This window comes from Chenopodium album, chromosome 13 (genome assembly GCF_948465745.1).
Source record: "Chenopodium album chromosome 13, dcCheAlbu1.1, whole genome shotgun sequence".
NCBI classification, from domain to species: Eukaryota; Viridiplantae; Streptophyta; class Magnoliopsida; order Caryophyllales; family Amaranthaceae; genus Chenopodium; species Chenopodium album.
Window position 1 is genome coordinate 21,339,436 of NC_137846.1, and position 24,504 is coordinate 21,363,939.

General features: G+C 36.6%; 1 pseudogene; it reads left to right on the top strand.

Moving 5' to 3' along the window:
• The window catches only part of LOC145575372 (uncharacterized), a 290,973-nt pseudogene that overhangs the window by 73,671 nt on the left and 192,798 nt on the right, over positions 1-24,504 (top strand).

Below are 24,504 nucleotides of genomic sequence, written 5' to 3' on the forward strand. Positions count from 1 at the left end.
TCAAGGACACATGGGGTTTTGTCAAGACATGTGATCGATGTCAACGTACCCGGAACATCTCAAAGCGCAATGAAATGCCTCAACAACCAATCCTTGAGTTGGAAGTATTTGATGTTTGGGGAATTGATTTCATGGGACCGTTTCCTTCTTCTTATGGGAACCAATACATTCTTGTGGCGGTGGATTATGTGTTAAAATGGGTTGAGGCCATTGCCTCCCCAACAAATTACCACAAGGTGGTGATGAAATTGTTTAAGAAGATCATTTTCCCAAGGTTTGGTGTTCCTAAGGCGATGATTAGTGACAATGGCTCACATTTTGTGCACAATGCTTTTCGGAAGATGTTGAAGAAGCATGGGGTTCATCAACGTTTTGGCCTTCCTTATAACCCTCAAACAAGTTGTTAAGTTGAGGTGTCAAATCGTCAAATCAAGTTGATTCGTGAGAAGAAGGTTGCTAGAAATAGAAAGATTGGGCAGACAAACTTGATGATGCCTTGTGGGCATATCGAACGACATTTAAGACCCCTATTGGCGAAAGATTTATGTCTTCGTCGTGTGCAATTACTAGATATATAAATGGATCAAATTATGGAGATAATTAAGTTTGGACATTTGGGTTGTCGTTTTATCATAGCTAGAGGTACTAACGATCTTTGGGCTAGTAAAATAGCCCAAAGCCCAATTGGACGGATCCTATAAGGTCAGATAAAGTGTCTAGATCGGGCACGAGAGGACAAGGCCCATGATGGGCCTCATCCTCTAGTATGGCCGACCACACGGAGTGGATTGAAGGGTTTTGGGCTTCCTAACCCTAGTCTAATAATAATATGATTGTAAATAGACTAGGTGCCTAGGGTTTTAAATAGTGAATGCAATTATCTGATCAGTGTGATCAAACCCTAATTAGCAAACACGAGACCAACCCCTCTCATACTCCTCTCTATCTCACGGCTCTCTCGTCCTCCCTTGGCGCCAGTGTGGTGGTTCGTGGTGGTGGTAGATTGTGGTGGTCGGTTAGTCCATTACAGGTGGTGATCGCAGTTTTCCTCAATCACTCGACCAATCTAGTATTGGTGGACAACTCTATCAAAGCTCGTGGACTAAGTAGAGGAGCAACGCTTGGGGCTCTATTCTCTCCCTGATTTGTCAATTAAATTGCTACGTGGAATTCACGCTTCAAAGGTATGATTATGTATCTTGTGTGTTATGCATGTGTTCTTGGGATTAGGTACTTTTATGAATATGATTCATGATTTTCCGCTGCGTAGTACCTATAAACTCCTACAATTGGAACCACCCCTTACCGTCTTGTTTATGGCAAATCTTATCATCTTCTGGTGGAACTTGAACACCGTGCTATTTGGGCGATCAAGAAAATCAAATTTGATTTAGCAAGTGTGGGAGAACAACGGTGGTTAGATCTTAATGAGTTAGAGGAGCTTCGACTTGATGCATATGATTGTGCTAGTACCTACAAAGCGCGTTCTAAGTAAGCTCATGACAAGCTTATCGAGAAAAAAGTGTTTTGTGTTTGTGACAAGGTCCTCCTTTACAATTCCAAGATGAAATTGTTCCCCGCAAAGCTCATGTCTAGATGGAGTGATCCTTTCATGGTGCAAGAAGTGTTCCCTAATGGAGTTGTGGAAATCTCTTTAATGGATTCATCATCTCCTTTCAAAGTCAATGGCCAAAAAGCCTAAAACTAGGAAAATTATTAGAAACTAAACCGAAAAATAAGCATAAAAATCCTAAAAGTGACATAAAAGTCACTTATCAAACTCGCCCAAGCTAATCTTTTGCTCGTCCTCGAGAAAATTAACACGAAAGACAAGAGAAAGGGAGTGCATTATTCAAGCAAAGCTAAGACACTAAAGGAGATAAGAATGTACACTAACTCACTTTCGTAGGAATCACGGTCAATTTTAGCAACTAAAGACAAGCCCGTTAAACCCCCAGATCGCCCTAGAGGACGAGTGTGCTCTCGTGAGGGTTTCCTAAGAGTTTAACCCACAACTCTTAACAAAAACCAAGGCAAGGCAATAAAACGAAAAGAAAAAGAGAAATAAAAAGAAAAAGAAAAACACAAGTTCATAATTGGACAAGAGATAAGAACAAGCACCATTGAATGCAAACCTTTCTAAATAGACGAGTGTATGCATGTTCTAAGATGTCAATGGTTGATTGAAACATAACATATATGATCATACGTAAAACATTTTAATGCATAAATCAATCTAATTAAAATTATGAAATATGAATCAAATCGAATTAAATCAAAAACTCAAGCATAAAATCATATTTTAGGGCTAAGGTTTTCGAAATTTCGAAAAGTAGGGTTTAGTGTTCGAAAATTTCAAATTATCTAGGGCATAAATCGGTCCTCGTCATGGCTACTTTGAGAATAATTAAATCGCATTTAATCAATTCCAAGAGTTAAATCACATTTAATATAATAATTGAACCATAATTAAATTAATTTCTCCCTCTTAATTGATTATAAAATTATGAACATGGACTTCAAATAATCGTATTATTATATTAACAAGCATGTTCATGCAAGATTCTAATTGATACCACTGTAGGAGTTTATAAGTACTAAAAGCGAAATTTCATGAATCATATTCATAAGCACCTAAACCAAGATCGCATGTATAACACACGAGACAAATAATCATACCTTTGAAGCGTGATCTCCACGAAGCTATTCGATCGGCAAATTAGGGAGAGAATAGAGCCCCAATCGGTGCTCCTCTACTTAGTCCACGGGATTCAAATGAGCCGTCCACCAATACTAGATTGGTCGAGTAAAGGGGAAAACCATGATCACCACCTTTAATGAACAACCGACCACCACAAGAACCACCACCACCACGAACACAAAACCGGAACCAAGGAGGAGAGAGAGCCGTGAGAGAGAGAGAGAGATTGAGGGGCTTGGTTTCGTATTTGCTAACTCGGGTTTAATCTTACTGATCACTTAATTGCATTGTACATAATCCCCATGCACCTAGTCTACTTATAGTCATATTATAATTAGACTAGGTTAGGAAGCCCAAAACCCTCCATGATCCACCATATGGCCGACCACTTAGAGGATTAGGCCCATCATGGACCTCGTCCTCTAATGCTCTATGTAGGCCCTTTGTAAGACCTTATAGGATCCGTCCAATTGGGCTTTGGCCTATTTTAATAGCCCAAAGATCAATAGTACCTCTAACTATGATATAATGATGAGTGTCATAAATGGCACTCATTTGATAAGTTTTCGTTGTTTTTAACTTCTTTTCATGGCTTTCTTCAATAATAAATGCTTAGTTTTATGTGTTTTCTCTTTAATTTCCCTTTTCACTCTTATTTTGTGTTTTTATGGTTTTTCTAGTGTTTTCTCCTTTATGTGCTCTCTTTTCATGGTTGTATGTATTGTATGAGGTTCGGGTCTTGATATTGGTGGTTTAATAAGTTGGAAGATGCCTTTAGAGCAAGCTTATAGCATTGGGAAAGCTCAAGTGTAAGAAAGGGGCATGCTCCAAGTTCTAGCTCTTGCGCTCCCAAGCAACGTTCTCATGAAACCACGATGTTGAACCCACCATCAAGTCCATTTGAATCTGCCATGCTTAGTGACTATCATGAAGACCTTGCGAGTGCACACGAAGACTCATTAGCGAGCGCACGAAGCTACGAGAACTCGAAGGAACCCGGAGGAGCGCGGGCGCGCAAGACCCTTGCGCAGGGCGCGTGTCCCTAGTTTCTCAATTTTCTCGACTTCAAATTCTCGCCTCCTATAAATACCTTTTTGTAACTAATTTTTGAGAAGATTTTAGACATTATTTTTATCACAATTTTAGCTTAGTTGAGAGTTTCTCTCTCTAGTTTTAGTGTTGGTTTAGGAGTAGATTTAGAGAGAGAAAGTGAGAGATTTAAATGGTGATTTGAGAGATTGGTTAAGCAAGGGTGACAATTGTATTGATGATCTTCTCTATTATCAATGAGCGTTTATAACTCCATCTCATTTTATTGCTTTGTTTAGCTTCATGTTTGTTTGATTTGATTTTGGTGTTTGAATTTTAATTAGTGCAATTGTTCTTCATATTTTGTTGATTCTTTATTTCATTAGTTTCTAGTTGATTAGATGATTGATTGATTGTGATTAATTTGGGAATTATGTTGATTTATTGTTAAGCTTAAAGTGATTAATGTAAGATTGCATGTGTATAGTTTGATTAGGCCTTGAGAATTATGCTAGATTGCATTGTGATTTCTAATAATACAGACCATTGATTTAGGAATTGCAATTATCGATTTGTAAGGATTGTGATTCTCCAAGTTTGTTATTCGTAGAGACCACTAGCTTAATGATTAGGAGATAGCTCTTTGATTCCAATTGATAGCTCTTATCAATTAGTCTTCACAAACATTGATTGGCATGTTCTTCCTAAGTTGTTGCAATTGTCATGATTAATTGTTGATCCACATTCCCTAGTGTTTTATTTGTTTTATTCTTTGTTTTGTTAGTTGATTAGTCAAGGTTACTATATTCTTCACCTTTGACTTCAACTTAACTGAGGCGTTAATTGGAAACAATTAAACTTAACCGTTCTTAGTGGTTCCACCCTTGACTTACCTCTATACTTGTATTTAGGTTTGTTAAGTGATTATAAATTTTGTTTAGCTTAGGGAGGATTAGTCAACGACCAAGTTTTCCCGGCCCCCTGTCAAAATGGCGCCGTTGCCGGGGAACGGTGTCTATGTTTGAGTGTTTTTGATTGCTTAAGTCTTGGTATTTGTATGTACTTTTCTTATATTTGATTTAATTTTTGTTTTGAAAAACAAAAAATGGCATGTCTCTCAATTCCTCAATATGATAATGAGCCTTTTTTAAATATTACAATAGACTTGTGGGATTTCTTTATTATAATTGTTGTAATCTTTGGGAGGCCTGTGAGATTTGTTAAATTTTTTTGAATGAGCAAACTAGGGACATAGTTGAAAGCATGTATAATGGTGAATTTAGAGCATTGTCAATTGATGATGCTTGGGATTTTTATGTTTGGTTTTCTTGGGATGTTTATAATAGGGGTAATCATGATTCTAATATTGATGTGTAATGTGTTGATTCTTCTAATTTTAGCACGACTCCCCATGATTTGACGCATGATGCCATTAGTGAAGATTTCATCTTAATTTCCTCTACTGCTCATGATGATGATGTACATGCTCAAGTAGATGCTAATGGTGTGTTTCAATATTCTTCATTATTTAGCATGCCATATTGTGATGTACTTTGTTCCCCTAATGACGAATCTCATATACTTGATTGTGCCCCTACTACCCAATGTGATGAATATGCTCATGATTTTAATGTTGTTTCTTCCAATCTTGGTTGAACTACTTCTTCTTTTGTTGAACCTCAACCTTCTACACCTTTTGAATTTCTTATTGCTATTTTTGAAACTCAAATTAGGCATATTGATCTTAGTAATGAGCTTAGGCCTAGTAAGGAGTCGGTCTTAATTCTATGAGAAGTCAAATGGAGATGATGAAAAAGAGTGAGGAGCGTCTTGAGGAGGAAAGAAGGAGGAGTAGAGAACTAGAAAGCCAATTATCATCTTTGATGCTTGTTTGTGAAAAATCCCAATCTAATGTATGTGTTGTGGATGATGATGATGATTTTGAGCCACCAAGAGAGTGTGGATCCCATTAGTGAGCATTTGAATGATGGTGAAGGAGTTGAGAATGAAGAGAGTGTTGAATTTGAAAATCTCAACCCCTTCTCCCATCTTAATGAGTCTCAAGTGCATGATTGTGATTCTTCTATCCATGAGTATTTGGAGTCGTTTGAGGTTATTTCCAATGTGTTCTTTGAGAGTCAAATGAAAACTTATAGCCTTTTGAGTGAGTTCATTGAGGATGCTTCATGGGAGAGAGATGAGTTTGAAATGAATTTGCATCCATTCATGCATGGTTTTGAGACTTTGGGCTTTAAGGATGTTGAGGGAGTTGTTGTTCATTGCTGTGATGGAGGGAATTATGTAGTTTCTCTTGGAAGTTGGATGTTTAAGGGAGATGGAGATCATGAGTGTTCTTCTTTTGAGGATTCAATGATTGATTTCCATGCTATTATTGGTGATGTGAGGAATGGTGATGAAGATGAGACCAATAGTGAGACCATTGCTCCTATCCCTTCCTCTCATGTCCCTTTTTCAAGAAAATTTAACCATATCCCCTACATTCCTATGTCCCTCCCTTCTTTCGTCAAAGAGCCTATTGGGGACCCTCATTCTATTTATGATATTCAAGCTCCCCATTCATCGATTATTGAGGAAAAGGGTGATTTTTCCACCCAGAAACATTTTGAGGAGAGTTTGCCTTATTTTTCTTTTTCTTCTTTTTCATTTTCTTCTTCTTCTTCTTATTTTGTTGAATTTGTTTTTTTATTCTTCTTCTTTTTCTTTACATTTCACTCCTTATTTGCATGTATTATCCTCATTTGCCTACTTGTTATCTTATGAGATGTGTAGTAGTGCATTTGACAAGCTCTTGCGTTCGTTGCAGTATTATTTTACTAGAGCGGTCAAGCTTGGACCTTAAGCCAGTCTTTCTCGGGAAGTAACCCGTGTTTTATTACTTTCATTTTTTTTTCTTTTTAGAATAGATTTTCTCTCATGGAAATGTTTATGTGCCTTTTTCTAGGTACATAACTTGATATGCTTTGGTGCATTGGTTTGGATCAAGAATCAAGGAAGTTTGGCACCACAATTGCTAGCTAGCATATGGAAGGCGAGATTCAATTATAGAGGAAATTGACTTTGAAAGATTTAGTTGGGTCATTTGTGGGTAGTTACACCCACCTTAATCCGGTAATATCTTTCCTCGTTCTTCCTCTTATGGTTGGAAACTTGTTGGAGTTGTGTTAGTTAGTTGGATTAATCTCTTTGTTTTCCCCTCCCATGGATTATATGATTCATGATTTGAGTGTATTGTCTTATTGAAGCTTGGGGGAAGGTGTTCTATCATGTTTGGTGGGATGTAGATTCATATATGCCATGCACGATTGAATATGCATTTTCATGTTCTTTATTTTGAAAAACTCCAAAAAGATCTTTTTTTCTATCATGGCAAATTTGCAATGTGTTTTGTTTTGTTCTTGCTTTGGACATAATACTTTTGAACTTGTACAGTTGAATGCTTTTATTCTTAAATGTTAACGGTGTGCACGGTTTGAGAATATGCTTGGTTGATTCTAGTATAGAGTATGCTAAATTAGTGTGTTTAGAACTTGTGGGACCTTGAAGCCCGAGCCTACTTGTTTGTGGTAAGAAGGTGTTGCTTCCTATAGTAAATTTGAAACCAATAGTGAGTTTTTGCTACAACCATGTGAGGTTTAATTTTTCTAGCCTTCTACCTATTTTTTTGCATGAGCGGCACATGGATCCTTGACTATCGCTTATTTTATCTAGAACTTGACTTTTATCTCTCGAGATCACGATCGAACCAATTAGGAAGGACAAAGGCATTTTTTGGGGTGGTATTTTTTTATTTTTCTAGGGTAGATTTTATCTCTTTGATTTTGGGTTTATGTTTGCCTCCTTGCTAACCATTTGAGCCTTATACCTTCTTTTCTAGCCACATCTCTAGCTCTCTAGCCATTTGTTTCATTTTTGTTTCCATTCTTGGTTTTTGTGAAGCAATTGGTCCTTATATTGTTGGAGATAATGGTGTATAAGTTTGGATATTCGGTTCTTATGATGAAAGCAAGTTTGTGTTGTGAATTTTGTGTGAATAAAGGCAAATGCAAAGTTGAAAAAGTCGTCCATAGTCAAAAGAGGCGAGGACAAAGAAATAAAGTGAAAAAAAAGGAGGCAAAAGAAAGAAAGAAAGAGGAAAGAAAAAGTAAATGCTTTGGCAAAAGTGATAAAAATGGGAAAAGTGAAAAGACCAAAAATATTTTGATATAAGTGCATTCTCCCTATTTAGAGCATTGGGGACAATGCTCCATTTAATCTTGGGGGAAAGCGCTCTACGCTTTTTGTATATATGTTTTTTATTTTGGCTTTGAATAAGCTTGGGGGTGTTGGTGTTTTTATTTCATTATAACTTGATTATGGTGTTGAGGATTGATCACCCTTTGCTTCGCAAATTAGGCATACCTTAAAATTTTTGCCTACCTTTACCCTCTTTAACCATACGTTACAACCCTTTCCAAGACCTTTTGACCTTTGTGGTTGAGTCACAAGTCGGTGGAGGGAGATATGAGTCAAGCCTATGAAGCGGTTTGCATAGTCAAGATGCCGAGTAGCCTTAAAATCTCTTTTTTTCCGGTTCCTTCGAAGAATCATTGAGATGCTCACTAGAGGTGGATTTGAAACTAGTAGGGAGAATGTGGTAAGTTTGTTTGGGATGAAGGTGAATTGTGTCCTATTAGTTCTCTATGCTTATTAGCATATTTTATGTTTCAATCAACCTTGGATATCTTGAAACGTGCACTCCCTTATTTGCTTAGAAAGAATTGCATTCATTTATGCTTGTTCATTTGTAAAAGTCCATTCATGAACATATGTTTTCATTTCATTTCTTTTGGTTTCTTTTTCATGCTTTGCCTTGTTTGCTTGGTTTGAGAGAGTTGTAGATTAACCTCTTGGGAAACCCTCACGAGACCTCACTCGTCCTCATTGGCGACTTTGGGGTTTTAAGGGCTTATTCTAGCAAAAAACAACCGTGATTCCTACGAAAGTGAATTAGTGTATATTCTCGTCTCCCCTCTTCTTCTTTTGTTTATTTGAATAGCTCATCATTTCTCTTTGCTCTCTTTTTGTTTTTCTCGTCTAGTTTGGGGGTATTTGATGAGTGTCATAAATGGCACTCATTTGATGAGTTTTTAGGTTGTTTTTACCTTCTTTTCATGGCTTTCTTCAATACTAAATGCTTAGTTTTATGCATTTTCTCTTTAATTTCCCTTTTTTCTCTTATTTTGTGATTTTATGGCTTTTTTAGTGTTTTCGCCTTTATTTTCTCTCTTTTTGTGGTTGCAGGTATTGTACGAGGTTCGGGTCTTAATATTGGTGGTTTACTAAGTTGGAAGATGCCTTTGGAGAAACCTTATAGCATTGGGAAAGCTCAAGTGTAAGAAAGGGGCATGCTCTAAGTTCTAGCTCTTGCGCTCTCAAGCCATGCTCTCATGAAACCACAGTGTTGAACCCACCATCAAGTCCATTTCAATCTGCCATTCTTAGTGACTATCATGAAGGCCTTTCGAGTGCACACGAAGACTCATTAGCGAGCGCATGAAGCTACGAGGACTTGAAGGAACCCGGAGGAGCGCGGGCGCGCAAGACCCTTGCGCAGGGATCGTGTCCCTGGTTTCCTGATTTTCTTGACTTCGAATTCCCGCCTCCTATAAATACCTTTTTTTAACCAATTTTTTGGAAGATTTTAGACATTATTTTTTATCATAATTTAAGCTTAATTGAGAGTTTCTCTCTCTAGTTTTATGTTGGTTTAGGAGTAGATTTAGAGAGAGAAAGTGAGAGATTTCAATGGTGATTTGAGAGATTGATGATGCAAGGGTGACAATTGTATTGAAAATCTTCCCTATTATCAATGAGAATGTATAAATCCATCTCATTTTGTTGCTTTGTTTAGATTCGTGTTTGTTTGATTTGATTTTGATGTTTGATTCTTGATTAGTGCAATTGTTCTTCATATTTTGTTGATTTTTTTATTTCATTAGTTGCTTGTTGATTAGATGATGATTCTTGATTAGTCACCTTGCTAGGGATTGGGTGAAACTTGTATGATTGATTGATTGTGATTAATTTGGGAATTATGTTGATTGATTGTTGAGATTAAAGTGATTAATGTAAGTTTGCATGTGTGTAGTTTGATTAGGCCTTGAGAATTATGCTAAATTGCATTGTGATTTCTAATGATATGGACCATTGATTTAGGAATTGCAAATTGGTTTGGATTGTGATTCTCCTAGTTTGTTATTCGTAGAGACCACTAGCTAAACGATTAGGAGATAGCTCTTTGATTCCAATTGATAGCTCTTATCATTAGTCTTCACAACCATTGATCTGCATGTTTTTCCGAAGTTGTTGCAAATTGTCATGAGTATTTTTTGATCCCTATTCCCTAGTGTTTTATTGGTTTTGTTCTTTGTTTTGTTAGTTGGTTAGTCTCGCTTACTATATTCTTCACCTTTGACTTCGACTTAGCTTAGGCGTTAATTGGAATTAATTAAACATAACCATTCCTAGTGATTCGACCCTTGACTTACCTCTATACTTGTATTTAGGTTGGTTAAGTGAGTATAAATTTAATTTGGCTTAGGGAGGATTAGTCAACGACCTAGTTTTCCCCCTGTTATATAACGACGACCTAAATTAACAAACTTAATTATCTCTATAATTTGATCCATTTATATATGTAGTAATTGCACTTGATGAAGACATAAATCCTTCAATATGTTCCTCGGTCGGGTTGTTCATAGAAGACCACTTGGACACCTCACCCTCTTCACTATCGGCATTTGCCTGTAGTTAGCTCAACTCCTCTAAGTCGGATCCTTGGATGGCCTCTTCACCGTCTCCATGATTGGATTCCTCAAAAATTCCATTACTTGGGGTGCTAGGTGCTTATAGACTTCTTCCTCAACCGGTGCGTCAGATACACCGTCTTCCCTATATTCTGGATCGGGTGTCTTCCACATCATCTGAGCCATAGTGTCCTACACAGACATAAACATGGTCGGATTCGGGGAAGAGTAGGGGTGGACCAAACACCCGAGCCGGCACCCCTAGTCCTAGACTCAGTCGTACTTGGAGACCGGCTGACTAGTGTCCTAGGATGTGTCGTGTGTGTTGTTGGTGAATCCATTTACTCAATGCACTATACACAAATGGTAAAAATCTTGAAATAGATGAGAAGGTGAGAGATAGTTACCTCGATAGAGATTACTGAAGCAAGGGAGTCTCAAGCGCTGACTGGCTGCATCAAACGAAAATAGCTGGCGGAAGTTTTTGTGAAAACAAATGCACGTGATCGGGCTAGGATAGGTCGTTAAACTATTAACCCTAATCAAATTAACTATTTATAAAACCTAGAATTCACACTAAACTAGTTAGTGGCAAGCAAGGGTCGATCCACTGAGGAAGCTTTCTCATTTAATATCAAAATCACCATGCAAGAGTAAAAAAAGGGGTATATTTTGTTGGAATTTGGAATGTAGACACTAGAACTATAAATAAACAAGTAAAAGGGTGATTAAATCAAGGAATAACAACGCTAGGGATTAGGGGGTTTCAAACATGATTAGAATGAAGGAAAACAATGATAAGCATCATGATTAACATGCCAAAGAATATAAAATTCTACCTAAACAACTCATTTTCATGCAATAGTTTAGGCAAACCAATGAAAGTGGTCTAAGCTGATTAGGATCATTTTCATGCATCCCATTAGGCATAAGCTAACCCAAGAATAAAGAGGCACAATACATGGAACTCTATTTTAACAACTCATTCTCATGCAATCATTAAAATAGAGGTGATCTAAATCTAGTTCAAATCATTTTCATGCATTTAAACTAGAAGGCAATCAAATAAAGTACTACAATAATCTCAAGCAAATAAAAATCATATCTTTCATCAATTTAAGACATGTAATCAATCCACTATCATCATTCATCCATCATTCAATACATATTTTACACCTCCTTCCCCTAGCTAAGAGATTATCCTAGAAAAGGGGGACTAGACATGATAACAAAACTAGATGAAAACACAATAAACATGAAAGCAAACATGATCAAAAACAATGAAAATACCAAAATATATTAATCCACAAAATAGATAGAAATAAACAACTAGAGTGCAAATAAACAAGACTAAGAGAAAGGATTAGAGATTACTAAGTAGGCAATAATAGAAAGATTAAAACTTGCAAAGTTGCTTGATGGATTGAAATGAAACTTGAGCCAAAGTTGCATACATGGAAATAACTTGAGTAATACTACACTTTCTCTCTCTAAGATTAGGGTTTAATTCTTTCTAAGATAATGCTAGATGATCCACTAATTCCCCCTACGGCCTATATATATAGGTCCACTAAAAAGATACAAGAATTCGAAATAAAAAAAAATAAAAAATAAAAAAAAACTGAAACCCAGCGGTGCGCGCCCGCGCATATACACTGCGCGCCCGCACAGCTGCCATGCGTGCGCCCTCTCCGATCTTGTGCGCCCGCAGATCTGTGGGTACGGAGGAATTAGACCCATGGATGCGCGCCTTCTCCCAGCTACTGCGCGCTCGCACATGATGAGTGCGCGCCTGCACATGTGACGCGCACAACTCTCTGTTTTGGCTCTGCTTCTGCTGCTATCTCGTGCGGGTTCTCACAAGGCTGCGCGCCCGCACAGTTCAAAGTTGCGCGCCCGCGCATAAGCCGCGCATAAGTCGCGCACAAGGCGCACAAAACCTTCTGTTTCTGTTCTGCTCTTGAGGCAATCTTGCGCGGGTTCTCACAATGTTGCGCGCCCGCACACAGGGGATATGAGAATGAATTGCTCTTCTTCCAATGCCTTGATTCCTACAAAACGAAAACAAAGAAAAGAAGAACAAAAAGCTGAGAAAAAAAAAGGGGCAAACAAGCTACAAGTGGGAGGAAAAACCCGTAAAATGAGCACTAAATCATGGCATAAATGCCAATCATCAGCACGTGATGATCATAGTCTCTCTTGACAAGAAGAAGCAAAAACCGCTTAAATGGAAAAATCGATTGTATTTCGTCCTTTGTTCCCCATAGTAACTCTAAAACTTTTCTTTTTTTCTCTTTCTAGACTTTTTAGAAATGTCAAAGATGGGGGAGGAAAGGGGGGGTAAAAGGTTATTTATAGGGGGGTAAAAAATAAGGGCAACCCTGTTATATCACCAGAGGGTGAACAATTAAAAACCGTTCACCAATTCCATAGTGACATGTGTCACAGGCACCATGTGGCACACCACGTCACCCCTGTGAGAGGCAAATGATTTGGGTAAAAAATACCAAGGTCACATGGCCCAATCAAAATGGGACACGTGTCACCCCAAGACAGGTCCAATAAGGGCCACTCACTAGTTGACATGTGGCACTCCCAATCAGCAACGGAAAAAGACGACATTTAGGGCCCAATTCCCAAGAAAGTCGTAAAACGGCACAGCCCATCAAATCTAGGTTAGAATGACCTAAGAAAAGGCACGTTTTCCAATAACCCTATAAATAGGGAGATTTCCCCCATTTTGGGGGCACGATCATTTATTACAACACAATTAATTCTATCACATAAGAGAAAACACCTAATCTCGAAATCAGAGAAGATCTTCATTTACTTTTTCCGCACACTTTACTTTTCTCCGTACGCATTCTAACTTGATCGTCGGAATCTTCGTTGTTTTGCAGGTAGAGGCATCGGAATCCAACCGGAGTCTCCGTTGTTTTGCAGGTAGAGGCATCGAAATCCAGTCTTGGTGATGGAACTCTCCCGAGGGACACAGAATACCCTGAAACAGTACTCAAGAGCCAAAAGTTGCTAGGTTTATCTTCAACAAATTTCATCCGAAAATCAAGAAATAAGATGATGAAGATGAATCTCTATCTTATGTTACGGTTCTATCCATTCAAACCCTGAAAATCTAGGTTCCTTTTTTGGTATAAAAATGCTCAATTATCTCTCCCAAAAACACACATGTTTTACCACAAATCCATACGGAGAGTTTGTAAGTTTAATAAAGCACGAGTTGTTCTAAGATTTATCGATTGGATAATATTGGAAGGTGAAGGGACGAACTTGGGCAAAATTGAGTAGTAGTTGTTTGATTCTTAGCTCAATTCATAAGTTCTCCTGCCTTAATTTACTCTTAATCCTTTCATTTTGTGATTAATTTTTTTGCTTCTATTGGGTGAATTGTATGTAATTTGGTCTTCAATTTCCTAATTTATGTTTGTCGTTTAAACACTGAGTATAATTGTATTTCAATATTTAAGTTTGATATTTAATCGATTCACATGGTTCTTTGTTTTGATACAAAAGTTTAATTTATTTATACTTGTAATAATGCACGATTACTAGTATGAAGTAATTAGACTATGCTAAATTTTTACTTGACGCAGCGTTAATTGATGATTTAGAGTGAATGACTCGATATTACTAGTTTGAGCGGCTGAAGCGTAGTTTTTGTTGAGTTTGTGAGTAGGTCTAATAAATCAAGTTTATTGGGGTAGAAAGTATATTAGAAAGATTCTAATATCTAGTGAGCTATATATCAAAACGACCGCGGAGGTAATTTACCTAAGTGTTAATTTGAATATTGGAGGAGCCTATATGAAAGAAAGTTGAGGATGTAGATACTCCTTTTATCCTTGGTCGGGAAGCTCTTAAACCTTTGGGCGCAGTTATCAATTGCAAGAACAAAACTATCACTTGTGAAGTGGCCGACGAAAAGAAAGTTTTTGAATTTCCATGGTAGAGAAGGTGTGTAGAGTTGATGTGATTGGGGAAGTCTTGGATCGATTGGGAGCATTTGTGACCATGACAAAGGATGCAATGGTTGAGGCCTTTACAACTAAGAAGGAGTTGATAAGTGTTATTTATGTCACTATTTTTTAGCATTTCTAGTTAGTCTTTCATAGTTTTGATATCTTTTTCCTTGGTTTTGATAACGTTTTATTACATTTGTTATGTTTACGTGTGAAACGTCGTTATTGCTCAATTTTGGCTTTTCTTGCATATTTTGGTTACTTATTGCATTATATTAAACTTTATTGATTTGTTCTTATGTTTAGGAACACTTGGATAAGTTCATTGTTCAAGATTGAAGAAATATAAAACATAAAAGAACAAGTAATGAAGAAATGTACACTTGATTTGCAAAGGTTGAATTTCAAACACCTATATCTTTTGATCTACAAAATATTTTGGAGTGATTTAATTGGAGATGAAAGCTTATCTCGGGAGCTTTCCAACGACAGGTCATATGCTCAATTCCAATGTAAAACGAGGGAGTTATGTTCGTTTGAAGCTGAGCAGTTTTGTCTAGCGTATAGGAGCGGGCACACAGTCTAAGAGGAGCGCCGCTCCAAACTTCTGGAATGATTCTGCCTCTTTTTGCTGTAGCTAGGAGCGCCCGTGCACAACCTTTGGAGCGCCTGCTCCTATACGTGTTGCTCAACTTTTTGCGGAGTTTCCTAGGTAATTTAATGAGTATAAATAGATTTTTTTTTGCTCATTTTAGAGGGGGGAATGATGGGTGTCATAAATGGCACCCATTTGATGAGTATTTAGGTTTTTTCACCTTATTTTCACAGATTTCCTTCTTAATAAATGCTTAGTTTTATGCTTTTGCTCTTTGTTTTAACTTTTCTCTCTTATTTTATGGTTTTGTGCATTTTTATAGTTTCTCTAGTCTTTTCTCCTTTATTTGCTCTCTTTTCGTGGTTGTAGGTATTGTACGAGGTTTGGGTCTTGATATAGATGGATTACTAAGGTGGAAGATGCTTTTGGAGTAAGCTCATGGCAATAGGAAAGCTCAAGATGCAAGGAAATGGATTCTCCAAGTTCTAGCTCTTGCACTCTCGAGCCGCGCTCTCATGAAGGAATGGTGTTGAACCCACCGTCAAGCTCCTTTGGATCTTCCATCCTTGGTGTCCATCATCATCATTCGGTGCGCTCATTCGAAGCTATTAGCGAACGCACGAAGTCTCGAGAAGAACCGAAGAAACCCAAAGGAGCGCGGGCGCGGGCGCGCTGCCTAGACACGCGGGCGCGCAGACCTGCTGCACGGGCGTGCCTCCCTGCGTCCCTTCTTTGTTCGGTTTTGTTTCGCGCCTCCTATAAATATATAATTGTAACCCGATTTTTATAAGTAGAATTAGAATTAGAATTCATATTCTTAGCTTAGTTGAGAGCTTCTCTCTCTAGTTTTAGGGTTAGTTTAGGAGTAGATTTAGAGAGAGAAAGTGAGGAATTTCAATGGTGATTGAGAGATTGAAGATTCAATGGTGACAATTGTGTTGAAGATCTTCTCTATTATCAATGAGCATTTCTAACTCTATCTCATTTTATTGCTTTGTTTAATATTCAAGTTTTTTTGGATTGATTTTGATGTTTGATGCATGATTAGTGTAGTTGTTCTTCATATATTGTTGATGCTTGATTTCCTTAGTTGTTAGTTGATTAGATGATGATGTTAGAGTAGTTGTTTAGCTAGGGATTGGGTGAAACTTGTATGATTGATTGATTGTGCTTAATTTGGGAATTGTGTTGATTAATTGTTGAGATTAAAGTGATTAATGGAAATTGTGCATGTGTGTAATTCGATTAGGCCTTGAGAATTATGCTAGATGCATTGTGAGTCTACATTGATACGGACCATTGATTTGTAGCTCACAATTGTCGCTTGAGTTCAGTTAGTGACGTTCCTAGTTTGAGTCTCTTGTAGTAGGCGCTAGTTAGACCTCTAGGAGATAGCTTGTTGAGCTCTTTTGATTGCTCTTACCATTAGTCTTCGCAACCTTTGATTTGCATGTTGTTCCCGAGTTGCTACAATTGTCATGATTACTTGTTGATCCCCATTCCCTATTGTTTTATTTGTTTGGTTGTTTGTTTGTTAGTTGTTAGTATTCTCTCTTATCTTTGCCTTCGACCTAGCTTAGGTGCATAATTGAGAGCGCTTGAACATTACCATTCCTTTGGGTTCGACCCTTGACTTGCCTCTATACTCGTATTTAGGTTTGTTAAGTGTTTATAAATTTGTTAGGCTCTAGAGAAGATTAGATAACGACCTAAATTTTCCCTACATTAGGGAATTCATTTCTTCAGTAGTTTTTAGGTTAGTTTTAGGTTTTTAGAGAGAGAAACTCTCAAATTTTGGAGAGAGAAAGTGAAAAACATAATGGTTTTCATGGATTTTGGATAATCAAAGGAGGAATTTGATGATTTGAAGATCTCCATCTTATATCAATGAGCATTCTTACTCTCTCTTCTCTTTATGCTTTATTTAATTGCTTTATTCATCATGTTTGAGTACTTTCTGTTCTACTAGGTGTTGAGTAAAGCTTTGTAATGATTAATTGAGTTATTTAAGATAAATTTGATGATCATTGTGTGATTAAATTGATTGAATTAATGATGGCATGTTGTTTGTTTTAGATTGGATTGATCTCCCATGATAGCAAACTTAATTTCATATTGGTTCTAGTTTGACAAGTGATTGTGAATTAGAATTGATATATTTGATTGCATTTTGGGTAAATTTCTTCTATGCACCTAGTCAATGAGGGATCTAGGCTAGGAATTTGAGAGACTGCTTTTGAGTGTAGTTAATTCCCATTTTAATTCTTTCTTTGCATGATTGATTATCAAATGGATTCTCATTTGCTTATTAATTGTTCAAAGTGGATCTTTTCCCCTAGTAGACTTTATCATATCTTGTTCTTTATATGTGTTTTAGTGTAGTTGTAGTGTCCTCTATCCATAAACCGAATTCGGCGTAGCTTAAGCATTGATCAAGAAGAATCTAGCATTACCATTCCTTGTGGTTCGACTTCGAACTTACCACTAGACTTGTTTAGGGGTTAGTTTAGGATTATAATAAATTTTATTTGACCGTGAGGAGGTTAGTCAACGACCTATTTTCCTCGCGTTCAGGAGTCTACTCTCAAGAGGCAAAGGAAGTGATTATGGCCATGGAGAGCTCTATCCCAAATGAAGAAGATAATTCAACTCATGAAGTTCTTGAAGAGGAAAAGAAACCAGAGGGGAGTTTCAAACCCCCTACCAAGGTAGAGTTGAAGTCTCTTTCCCCTTCTTTAAAGTATGTCTTTCTTTGTGGTGAGGGAGAGTACCCCGTTATTGTCAATGCTAAACTACTCAAGGACAAGATTTGAAAATTTTGATTGTTTTGTTAAGAAAATACAAAGATGTTGATGATTGCCATTTATGGCATTATTTTGAGATGATTTTAGTTTCTTTTATAGCTTTCTTTATGCCTTTTCCCTTAGTTTTAGTCTTTTATTCTCTAGTTGATCTAATTCTAGTTATTTCTACCTTCTTCTTGTATTTTCGTGGATTTTATCGTCTTTTCCCTTTTACTTGTTTGCCTATCTTTATTTTCAAGTGTAAGGTGAAGTCCAAGACCCTTCATGGTGATTCCTCGGGTTAGTAGATACTCAAGGTGCAAAGTGGAAGCTTACTTATGGCTCACGAAGCAAGAGATGGCTTACTCCAAGACTTGATACTTGCGCCCTCATGTTGCGCTCACATGAAAATATGGTGTTGAACCCATCGTCAACTCATTTTGGGACTGCCATACCCAATGTCGATCAAGAGGAGCGCACCACTTACATTGAAGATCGCACAGAGGAAGTCCTCTGTTCTAGTGACGCAGGTGCGCAGACTCCGCGCGTGGGCGCGCCTCTTGAGCTCCCTGTTCCGTACCTCGTTCTTCGCAGCCGCGCATTACAATGAGAGGGCGTGCCTGTACGGGTTTCTTTTGGACGTCCACCTTATTTCTCCTTAATTAGTTATAATATATATAGGTTTTCCTTCTATTTTTGGAGGGAGAAGCTTTTGGAGTTAGTTTCTAGTTCTTAGATTTTAGAGAGAGAAACTTGAGAGAATTTGGATGATTTCTACATTTGATTTCAATCTAGTTTGAATGCAAGCACAATTCCTTTGATTTGATCAAAGTTTGTAAGACTCTTATTCTTCTTAGTTCAATCTTTTGCATTTGATTGTGATTAATTGTTGCAATTTCAAGTTTATTGATTGGTTTGATTCTTCATAGTTTGTTTTACAATGATGGTGATGATTTTGATGATTAGTTTAGTTTTGTTGTTTAATTTCAACATGCTTAGTGAGTAGACTCCTTACTAGGGTGATGGTGAAGCATGCATGAATGATGGATCATTGCTAATTGGTGAATTTGATTGATTGAATGATGTGATTGGTTGATAGAATTGTGCATGTGGTTGAGTTGTTAAGGGGTAGCTAACCTTAATTTTCAAGCTATATTGCATTGTGATCTCTAATGACATGAACCTTTGATTTAGGGATTGCAATTATTGATTGAATTTGATTTGTGATTCTTCTTGCTAGTCATTCATAGAGGAAACCTAGCTTGACTTTTAGGAGATAACCTTTTGAATTCTCTTGATTGCAATTACTATTTCCCTTGCAACATTTGGTTAATCAATTTTCCCCTCAATTGGCATTCCTATCTTGATTGTATGTGGATCCTAATCCCTAGTACTTTTGATATTGAATTCAACTCTTTTGTTTAGTTGTTTGAGACCATAGTTATTCATAATCAACATCCTTCGTATTCTTCAAAATAGCTTGACTTTAAGCTATAGTAGCCTTTCTCCCATTCCTCGTGGTTCGACCCTTGACTTACCCTATGCTTGGTTTAGGTTGGTCGAGTGTTTATAAATTTTGTTGATAAGGTTTTAAGCATTTAACGACGTGTTTAGATCCTTTATCAATGCTATCGGATATAGCATTGATGATATTAAGGGTATTAGCCCAAGCTTGTGTATGCATATGAATCACCTTTATAAGGATAATGTCACTTCCATTTAGCCTCATAGAAGGTTGAATCCCAACCTTAAAGAGGTGGTCAACAAAGAGATCTTAAAATTACACGAGGCGGGGATCATCTATGCTATCTCGGATAGCAAATGAGTGAGCCCCATCCACGTAGTCCCTAAAAAGGGTGGAACCACCATTGTCAAGGATGATAAGGGAGAGGAAATCTCCACCCGGACGGTGGCCGAGTTGAGGATGTGCATTGATTATAGAATGTTGAACAAGAGCATAAAAAAGAATCATTTTCCTCTTTTTTTCATCAATCAAATGTTGAAAAGATTGTCACATCATGCCTTCTTTTGCCTCTTAGATGGATACTCGAGACTCTACCAAATCCTGATCCATCCTAACGATTAAGATAAGACCACCTTCACTTACCCTTATGGGACATTTGCATATCGAAGAATGCCCTTTGGTCTATGAAATGCCCTATCTACTTTCTGAAGGTCCATGACGTACGTCAATTTTTTTTCAAATGCTTGAGGGAAAAATCAAAGATGATCGTGACATTTTAGAGGTCAGTGCAAAATGATAATATTTAAAATTATTATATATAATCATCTACTGTTCATAAATAATTTAATGTACATTGTTAATTCGTAAATAGTTTTATGTAAATCATTAATTCATAAATATTTGTATTTAATTTAGGGAAATTTTCAATGGTAGTAAAATTTTTCTCTAAATAGGGCTGAAGTTATAATCATTCTTTAATTTAGCTTATTTTAATAATTAATCATTTAAGGATAAAACATGGTTTTTTGTAAATTTGATTCTAATAATCCAACCTTTGCGCGGGTCTTATTTTATTAATCCAACCTTTCCATTATTCCACAATAATCCTAACTTTAGGGGGTGTTCTATTTTATTAGGCCAACGTGACTTGCTACCTGATCTTTAAGGTAATTTTATTTTTCCATTTTCAATTCTTTAAACTTTAAAAAAAATGAATATGAGCCCTTCCCTTCCCCTATTGATTTTGGCCAACCTCTCCCTGCTCTTACTATCGTTCCGGCTAGCCCTCTCCTTTGCCACCTCCTTGCTGCCCGTCCCCCATCCACAGCCACCCTACCCACAACTCAACAAGAATGAACCCATATTCCATAACCGTAATTCCAAATTCAAACCCCAACCCAAACCGCCGCAAAACTTACACCATCAACTTCTTTTTCGAAAGAATTGACACCGTCGACACCTCCACCCCTGCCATCACACGGTAGTGGGTTTACACCCTCCGGTACGACCATCGACGTGTACCTAAAAATTACGATAATTTAAGTAGTTATTGATTAAAAACTGATTGAGACAATTTATCGAACACGAACAGTTGGTGAACATGAATATTGGTTATTCAAAGAACAAGTATGTAATTAACGCCGATAATCTCCTTTTAAGATAGCCTAGCTTAGTGGTTTTAGCAAGTTTAAGAGCAGTCATTTCTTGGCCACTCAACGCCGTTGATAGCTTGAAAGTAGAATGAAGTCTACTGATAATTCATAAGATAGTAATAAAGTGTTTCTCTATATAAACTTGATGGATATGATATGGTGAGCGGATAAATTCATATAAGCAGGTAAGCCCTAATGGATATGTTGAATAGGGCAAAACAATTTGTGAATAGGCCCAAAACTCTACATTTCCTCCCTCACCATTGGCCTCGGCGTTCAATAATTTGTTAATGGTGGGTTTTCGATGGTTTCGAGCAAGGTTTTGAGGGAGGATGCGTTTTACTGGTTTCACGTGATTGTGGGTGGGGGGTTTCAGTTTTTTTCTTTATTTTAAAGGTTTTTTTAAAAAAAAAAATCAAAAACATTATATAGACGAATGAAAATGCAACACGTGGCAGGTGACCTATTGTTTTGGGTTTAGTGACCTGCTTATCCTAATAAAATTAAACACCCCCAGCTTGGATTATTGTGAAATAATCGAAAGGTCGGATTAATATAATAAGACTACGCAAAGGTTGATTTATTATAATCAAATTTTCCTAAAAAAATCAATAACTACATTAAAAAAAATATATATATATACAAATCCTAACAACAAAAATTATACACTTAATATAATTTAAAATTAAACTTGATTTGGAAAACTTTGGTGCTAGGTGGACGTGGTTGTTGTGGGTTGCTCGGTGCTGGGTTGCTGGGGGTTGATTGGTGGTATCTGAGTGTTGCTCGTCTCCAGCGCAACAGATTTATTCCTCGATTTCCTCGTGGGGAATTCGCGGAAATCTCCGTCGAAAAGAAGCGATATAGAGTTCTCAGACGTCTTCTCAGCAACCGACAAATCGGCGCAACAAATCAATGATTTTCCGCTTGACTCACTTCTAATGTTATCTTCTCAACCGTTGGATGATCCTCCAATTAATGGACAGTTAAGGGGAAGTGCGTTCTTCCGCCTAATTTCGATTTGAGAAATGAAATTGAAGGCCCTGTTAATGTTGATGATTACAATGATGAAGATACCTAGGGTTTTGGTGTTAACTGTGGTACTTTATGTAATTGATAGTGTTAGATTGAAGAAATGTTGATGATTGTTGAGAGAGGAGAGAGAAGAAATTGCAAGAGAGGAGAGATGAGATGCGTGGGAGAGGAAAAAGGGAAAGGAGAGAGGAGAGATGTGTGAAGTGGAAGGAGAGAGAAATAATCTTTTAGGGGGGAGGGGCGGCTATACATTTAAATATTCTGGCCCGTGCAATGTACGAGTTATTCATATAAAATTGTATTGAGAGATAAGTGAGGAAATATCAGTAAGTCATTATAGGATATAATATGTAATCGGAAACATGATTAAAGAAATTAAAATTTTGGAACTTTAATAGAAAAAGAGGCTTAAATAGAAGGTGGAAGGGCTAAAATTAAAGAGAGAATAGGAAAAGATTGAATTAAAGGGGAGAGATGAAGATTAAGAGATGAAATATGTATGAAAGATGAATTATAAGTTTAATGAAAGAATTTAAAAAAAATGGTGTAATAAAAAATTAATAGTGTAAGATGACATGTGGCACTATGGTTAGAGAAGTGTAATAGAATAGATGGGGGCATGTGTCTTTCTTAGTTTATTGGTTATAGTTTTTAAATACTAAAGTATAGATATAGATGTTAGGGTTTTTATAAGAATGGGGAGCAGTTCAATGATCAAACCGCTTTCAATTACTCCCTCTATCCCCAATTGTTTTCCCCAAACCATATCCACTTTATTAAGGCTTTGGGCAAAAAATGGTGCACATGGGTTGACACAAATATCAATGAGGAGAGAGATAGAGAGAGTGCAAGTGGGAAAACATGCCAAAAGTAATATGAGGCAATCTTTTAGGAACATTTTAAAAAGGAAAGTGGAGCAAACAATTAGGGACAGAGGGAGTACAATATTTGGAAACGGTTCACCCATAACCGCTCCCCATTTGTATGTTTTGGTTGTTTTTTTAAAGGTATTTGTAGGTATTTGAAAGCGGAGTTCAATAACCGCTTCTCATTTGGGGCAGCCCAATTGCTTTTTTCTACTAGTGTTACATGGTTGACCCACGAAACCTCGGTAAGATAGATATTGTGAGAATTAAAATAGTGTAGATTATCTACAACCATATAAATTAACGAAAACTTTAACCACTAACAGAGTATTCATCATGCAAAATAGAACCTAAGAAGAATTCAAGAGGAAAGAGAAAGCAAAAGATGGAAGAAGCTGATTTAATTTGCTTTTATATGCGGTCATTTTAAGTCATTAAATAAAACCCTTAAATCTAGGTCATTCGTTCTAATCTAAAGGATAGGATTAAAAGTTCCTACTTTTAAAGTTGCTCTTAGATTAATATATATTATGTACAATTTTTTAGTTTTTTATATCTCACAAATAGTATCCAAAAGTTTCACATAATATGTAATAGAGGTAGTATATTTTAAAATACCTATCTAGTTAATAAAAATGAAACTAATGTAGTTATAATATATTCATGGTTCTAATTGACTTTTTCGTAATATTCCATATTAAATTTCACTATATATATGAAATGTGAATTATGTTATGGCTATATTTTATCCATGTTATTTTTCATTAAAGAAATATAATTTTTCCTTTTTAAAAAATTTAATGTAGTCAAATTACTTTTTTTTTTTTATTTTAATGTAGTGAAATTACCGTACATGACACGAGATCTAACCTAGTTACCAAAAAGATACAATACAATATATTTATTACCTCTTTTGTCCTTTTTTTTTTTTGGCTAGCAATGTTGACTTTGGTGGTATATGGTGAATTGGTGATGGATCAATCTCAAAGAGACACAGAAAGAGGAATATGGAGCAAACAAAAATTTATAGAGTATTATTTCTAACAAATGAACACATTTATTTAATGTGTTTTTTTTTTTTTTTTTTTTTTTTTTTTTTTTTTTTTGACGGGACATTTATTTAGTGTTTACTAAGCCTTGTTTTACACCAAATTTTGTATTAACTTGATAATAAATTTTTTTTTATTTGACAAACTTGATGGTTTAATGTGTGGTAAAAAATATCTTAATTATTAGTGCGACACTTGTTACGTATATTACGGACTCCCGAGTATGCTAACGAACTAAAGTCTTGAATGAGTTGGATAATGTGAGAATCTGATTGTCATATATGTACCTTAATAATGGTTTACTTTGAGATTTAAATGGTAGGACTGTTGGGCTCGTATTCCTCCAAAAGCTCAAGGGTCGTAGCTGCTAAGTACTCTAAGACCTAAAGGCAAACTGAATAAGGCAGGGCGCAAGATAACAACCTGATTTATGCAAATATAGCGAAAAGATCAAGCAAATTGTCAACAAGGAAATCATGCCAAAAATTCAAAGATCAAATCGGTCAAAAGAATCAATTACGATTATTCTCTCCATACTCAATTATT